Source organism: Ceratosolen solmsi, unplaced genomic scaffold (assembly GCF_000503995.2).
Source record: "Ceratosolen solmsi marchali unplaced genomic scaffold, CerSol_1.0 scaffold13, whole genome shotgun sequence".
Classification (NCBI taxonomy): Eukaryota; Metazoa; Arthropoda; class Insecta; order Hymenoptera; family Agaonidae; genus Ceratosolen; species Ceratosolen solmsi.
Genome location: NW_011948418.1, coordinates 7678210 through 7685506, shown reverse-complemented (window position 1 = coordinate 7685506; position 7297 = coordinate 7678210).

Genomic DNA, 7297 nt, shown 5'->3' with positions numbered 1-7297 from the left:
CGAGAATGTTTGTTTCAAAGATTTTATTCTTTAAAACTGAATTGCAATTTAGAGAGAATAATATTAATTTTGGAGCGAATTCGCAATATCTATATTATGATTTCAATCTAAAAATTTTAACTGCCAGGATGAAATAATATCATTGTTTGCGATTAATTTTATTATGCACGTAATTGAACAATAAATAAACGGACTGTTTATGCATAATATTGTACAGTCATCATAGAGAATAATTCGTGTGGCTGTAATTGAATTTAAAATTACCATTTGTAATATAATTTAATGCTCGTATTTATAAATAGTCTGGCAACTTCTCGTTTTAATTGTTTGGCAATCTAACTCTATTCCATTAAAGCTCTATAAGCTTTATATTCACGTATAAGCATTTGTAATGATTCTGGGAGTGTGCGTCAGGCTAAGTAAATGAGCATTGTTGGCAATAGAATCTTGTTTTCAATTAATCTTATTTTCCAAGCTCATGAAATTCTAAGAGCTAGAAACTTTACGAGGGCTTTACAGCAGCCATCGTTTTCACAAATTAAACAAGTCGAACGGCAAACCATTTCCACAAACAAAACAAATAAACTGAAACTTTCCCCTTAAAAGCACTAAACTGAAAATGCTCGAGCACTTGTATCCAATGATTTTAGATTAATTAAACGATAACAAAATCTTAATCTCTATTGCGACAGCCCAAGATGCAACAGTACTTTTGATTGAAATTTACCGAGGAATGCCAGCGTCGAGCTCACATACGCCCATCAGCAGTAGGCGTCGCACGAGCGTAAAATCCACCCAAAAGCGTCGATGGTCAAAAAGCCAAGGTCAAAGGGGTCACGGAGTCGGGGTCGACGTACTCGCGGTAAAAATCAATAGTACTCGCACACGATCGAGCATTGACGTATAAGTAGAAGGTAACTTCGGAGCGGAAGTGGCTCGAGTCGTTTCGTAGATTCGTCAGACTAATCGTGGGGTGTTGGGATTGCGGAAACCCTTGGAGTACCGGTAGCGAGTATTAATTTTTCACGATGGATGACGCCACGTGCTTGGACTCCACCAAACCTCCAAAGTCAAACGCGCACGTTCCCTCGATTTTTCGCCTCGTCGCTCTCCCACGTTTATATACGTACGTCTACAGGCAATCCCAAATGGGTATTTTTGAACTGTTGATCTTTGCTCTACAGGCAGTTCTCGGCAGCTCGTGATTCTTATATCCACATTATGAGGAAGATAATGCCACAACGACGTTAGCTAGTATGACCACAGAATCGTCATTTACACGTAATGCCGGCAAGTTTTTTGCAGCTAAAAATATACTTGTCTGCTAAACAATAGTCGGCCAGTTGGAAATATAAAAAATATAAAAATATCGTCTCGTATATTTAATTACCGAATAAAGCCAATCTAAGCAAGTTTTCGGCAAATTTAACGTTATTATTAGTAAACAAACTTAATTTATCATAATTTAAGCTTTATCCCAGACCTTCTTAAAAACTGTGCGCTTCGATGCGAATATCGGAGTACACTTATTATTGTAATAAAAATTAATCAAATTGTATCCTGAGAGACTTGAGAAGACGTTGATGAAAGACAAGTGAATGAAACTAGATTGTAAAATATTTTCTGTACATAATGAAAGAAATTTTAAGTATGAATATTTTCAATCATTATTTAAAAAAAAATTGCTTATTATAAATATATTTATCGATAAATTGATACTTCAATGATTAGCAACTCCGAGGTGTTTGTTTTTTTAATTAAATATATTGCCAGCGTAAGTGACGTATCTTCAAAAATATGTAAAATCATTGTTAAATTGCGCTAAAGACAGATTCGCTTCAATAATATTTTATAATATTAAATTTTATTGTCAAATAATATTGCAAACGACGCACGTGCATGCGTACACGCTGAAATGTAAATTGATAATTAAGTATATGTATACATACATACATAAATACATGCATAAATAAATACATGCATACATACATACATACATACATACATACATACATACATACATATATAAATACATAAATACATATATGCATATTAGTATAAAAATGTGCAAGCAATTAAAACGGTTGTGCTATGTGAGAAAAATCGACAAATCCTTTCTTAGTTTTTCTTAAAGGGCTTTTATCGCTTTGAGTCGCGCGAGTTGAACGTGCCGTAGTTAGGTTCATTGATCAACGAACCAAACATACCGTTGGGAAAAATAGATTTCTTCCTAAAGGTATAAACGAACAAACAAACATTTAGTGGCTATTTTACACAAATATTAGAGATTTCTTTAGCAAGAAATTGACGGAGTGCGAAGAACAGGGGCGTTTGAATAAGAGTGCGCGCGTTGGCAAGATAATCTAGGTAATAAAATAGCGCCAAATGTGGCTAAAGATTTCGGCGTCAAATCACCATTTTGATTAAGATGAGCTATCACATAATCAACTAATCATCGTATACCGGGTTAAAGGTGTGCACGTGTCGCGAGGATAAAGAGGTGACATTTATCGGTAAGGCCGAGATAGAGAAGCCCAGGGCTAATAAGACAGGCCAAATAAATTAAGTAAATACACACTTGTTTTTGTGCGATCCTCGTGGCAGCAGCTCCTAGTGGATGATCCTCGCAGCTCGATGTGCACGTTACGACTGAACCCTCGACGTTTAATGTATGGCCGCGATGACCTTGCCTCCACTTTTATAGCAGAGTCTGCGCCATACACTAGTAGCGTCATTGTGCTAAGCTTGATCGGGATAGTATACCTAACCTGCAGTCGTAAGGTTTTTTTTTATTCTTGCCCTCTTTATTTTTTTATTTTTTTTTTTTTTTTTTTTGCCACACATTCTCTCCTCTCGTGCGCGGCTGACGAAGTTATTTCGCCGGGCGATTTGGGAGGAGGAGGGGCATACGGAGCCAACGGCCGCACAAAGGGTAATTTATTAACTCGTTAATCCATTTTCGTAGTGACTGACCGTGACTTTTCTAGATTCACTTGTATCTTAACGATGGATTGATATTTAAACAAACTACGGGTTCGGGGTTGGTTATTTGGATTGAGTATGGAAAGAGGAGGATTCGCTGGATAGATGCCGGGATATGAAAAGGCATGAGGGGCGAGACGATTTAAATGGAATCATCGAGGACGATTCCAAGAAATTATCACCCGCGCGGATGAAATAGTACGGCAATGTGTCGTCAGATTTCGGTAACCTCGTGCACTTCCGCACGTATGCGAATTTGCACGATTCGATATATGGAATTATGATGTAATTTACGCGGAGCTTTACATGGAGATTTACGCGATAGTTTGCGGGAAGCTTTACGCGAAGCTTTACACGAGAATTTCATTACGCTACGCGGCTCCTCACGCTTGGCCTAGAGCTTACCAAACGATTGCACTCTCTTTTTCTCATCACGTGGAGTTCGATCGCACGTATAAGCTCGAACGAAAAGTAAGTCGATGAGCCCACGCGTCCCGTGTATTTCGTCATACCCGGCCAGTCTGAAATGACGAAATAATAGTCATTGCCTACGTCAAAGGCTGAACGTACAAGGAAGAGTGTCCTGAGGATGTAATCGATTCATCGTGCTGCAACAATGCTTAATTGTATATCTTCATGTGCTGATAGTAAAAAGCCGTACCTCGTTCCTTTACTTATTTATTTATTTATTCGCTAGCATCAACTTCACGAACAAATGCTCGATCCCGTATTATCAATCCGAGCACACGAAATTATTTATCTATTATTTATTACTTATGAATGCTTCCTAGGCACAGACTTATTGATCCGCCGGCCCCATACACGTGTATCAGGTTTTACCCCCAAGGACGGAAGTGCGTCGACATTTAGCTGCGCCGTAGCGGTATCTGTAAAATTAGAACCAAACGTTTGATCGCGACCTAAGTATAATTAGTTTAGCATTAAATATTAGTTGTTGCCGGATTCGTAGAAAAAGGCACGATGTCGATTGTCATTAAGGAAATTTAAGATACTCTCCATTCATGCTGCCTACACTCGTTCTAAAGTTAATTTTTAATATTTTTTGCTTTAATTCCACGACAGTGTTTTTCTATCGTTCTTATCGGTTTAATTTCTTCATTTGACATTGCAAATATCGTACTGTCAAGTCGCAATGTACTTCGATTTTATAAATTGCCCGCTCCTCCATATAACCTGATTATTACAAGTTATATGTCGTGAATTATAAATCAAGCACCAAGTATCGAGGCAAAATAAAATTGCCTTTTTAATTATTATAATTATTGAGTTCCGAAGGATATGTATGTAGGAAGAAACATTATTCAAAATTGGAATGCGAAAATATAGATAATATAGTTTCTCTCGTTATTGATGCTCATAATCCACTGCGCATGCATATAAATATTTAAATAGCATTTCATCTGAAATATTATAAATGATGATTCAGAAGTGAACTCCAGCATGCGCTTTATAGTATCGTTAATGCAATGTATCAATATTATTATTATTATTATTATTATTATTTTTTTTTTTTTTTTTTCAATACTATTTAATGCTATAAAAATGCACATTCACACATTACAGAAATATAGCCGATAGTCTTAATGCTTTTGTTGGCACGTGACATAAATAAATACTTAACCACATTGTAAAAAGAAAAAAATGTAAAATATTTTATGTACATTCATTATAATAAATGATCCTCCCTTCACGGAGCTTTATTTCTGCAAATTATATATATTTTTTTCTGCGCTGCATGATTAGAACAAAATCATAAATTTTCATTACTAATGATGTGCCAACTTTTCTATTAATAATATATTATGCGTAAGTTATACGTACTTGGAAAATACAATGTTTCATCTTTACACCATCATTGCTTAATACCCAAGACAGAAATTACTGAAAACCAGGATTTTTTAAAAATCGGCTTTACATATCGAACCAAGTCCTATCAGACGTATGAATGAGCGCATGCACGCGTTAAGAGGAAAAAATATAAAACAATAACAAAAATAAATAAAAAGAGAAAAGCCATGGCATTGGCCCGTGCGCCACTTACCAGCCGAGTTAACAAAAATTGTACACGCTATCGGTAATCTAGACAGCTGTACATCTCGACCGAGTATATTCTCGTCGTTTTGTTCGTAGAAGCCGTGACGCGGGGAGCCACAGTGTTTCTATCCAAATGCCGTCTCTCTTGCCAAGGGAACGTTAAACGACAAAGGACCGGCGATCGGATCGAAGGATGCCCATAACAATCGAGTCTGGCCCGCATACGTCTAGTTACTCTTGATTGTCTAGATACTTATTCAGCCACCCTCATCACGCCCCGCCCACGACGGAATTAAGCGGTCCCCGATCCACGGCTATTAATTACAATCAGCCTGATCGGGCCGACGTTTAATCTGCTGTCGGTCTGCTCGTCGCAAAACCTCGCAAAATTACCGCGAGCCAAGTTTTGTTAGCTCGTCGATAACGACATATTTTCTTGACCGTCGCGCGCGATTATTACAAGTGCTGACGCGAGTTTCAACGAAAGCGAAAACGCCGAGGCGAATTAACGCGAAAAAACGACGATTGCCGGCGAATGATGATCAGCGGGCGCTTTGGTCAATTCGCTTTCGGCGCTTTCGATAAAACTCTTTTAAAGTCTCGTTACATGCTCGTCCGTTCGCTCGTTCGTCCGTTCGTCCGTTCGCCCGCTCGTCCGTTCGCTCGTTCATCCGTTCGTCCATTTGTCCATTCGACAATACGTCCGTTAGTTCGTTGATTCGCTCGCTCGCTCGCTCGTTTGCTTGTTTACTTGTTTGCTTGTTTGTTTCTCCCACGAAATAATTTCGTAACGGTCTCGATGGCGCTCCAGCTGGTCAGAAATTGACTGAGATTCACGATTATTCAAAATCGCAATAGAATAATGCATTGAGAGCACTTGGAAATTTTAATTATGGGAAAATATAAAATCGCACGCTCGACGTTCAGTATGTATGCATTAGTTACGACATGATGTTCGGCTTGACGAGCGAGTGTCTTTTTCCTTATGCCGTCGAGTTAACGCAAGCGAAAAGCGAAAAATCGAATTTACGTTTATTTACGCATATTTATCGAACATTCTTGCCAGCGCAAATTTACCAAATGCCGTATTTGCATTCATTAGGTTTCATTCGTTTAATTGAATTGTTATTTAGGGAAAAATATGAAGAAACAAGGGGAAAATGTGGCCGTAGTGGCGGTCGATGGTAAAATAAACAAATTTCGTTCCGAGCTGTGGAGCGACAAATAAAATGCGAGAAATCGCCCACGTGAATTTCGTCCTTTACAAAGCGCGCGTTCAACGCAAAAGGACGTTAACGATCCAAAAAAAAAAAAAAAAAAAAAAAATCCAAAAACAAACTGTCTATAAATGCGTGCGACTACAACGAGTCTTGACCGTACGGAACAAAGCAATGGAAAAAAAAACTCTAGTCACGGCGAGGTATCTATCTATCTATCTATCTATCTATCTATCTATCTCTCTATCTCTCTATCCATCTACCTATCTATTTATCTCTCTATCTCTCTATCTATCATCTATCTGTATATATGTCTTTTTAACGCACACGCAGAAGCGCGCGCGGGCATAGTAAATTAATATTGATGAACTTTGAATAAAGGATAAAAATTAAAAGCCATACTTGTTAGTCCCAGCGAGCGGATGAAGTTGTAATCGTTTCTAGTCGGTTCGGCGCTCAGCCCGTGTCCTTTTTTGCGAGCTCGTTTGTCAGCCTTATACGAAGTGAGAAAAAAGGACGGCAGGAGAGACATAAAACACAAGGAAAGAGACACGGGAGAGTCAGTGGAGGATAAAAAGAAGTATAGCAAAAAACAACAACAATAACAACAAAAGCAAACATAAATGAAGAGTAAGAAAAAAAAGGAGCGAGGAAGGCGAGAGGTTCGGCCGTGCGAGGAGGCCGGGAGAGGAGGCCGGGAGAGGAGACAGTAGGATTCGTTAGCGGGAATAACAAATGCCGGGGCTGCCGAATCACGCGTATCGCCTGGTGGAGGTTATTTTGCGAGGTTATCCGCGAGAAAATATCCCCTTTCGCTCGTGACGCGCTTAATCTTACTGAAGTTCCGGCGACTTTGTGCAGTATCGTACCGTGAGCGCGCGCCCATCCTCGTGCGCGCACACACACAGAGACAAAGAAATAGAGACAACGGAATAAGAGGCGAAAGATGGCACGGTGGGATGGGGATGGGGAGGGGGATGGGGGGGGGAGCGGGGAGGGAGTGGCGGAGGGTTAAAAGGAGAGGGCGGGGAGGGCGAAGGGAC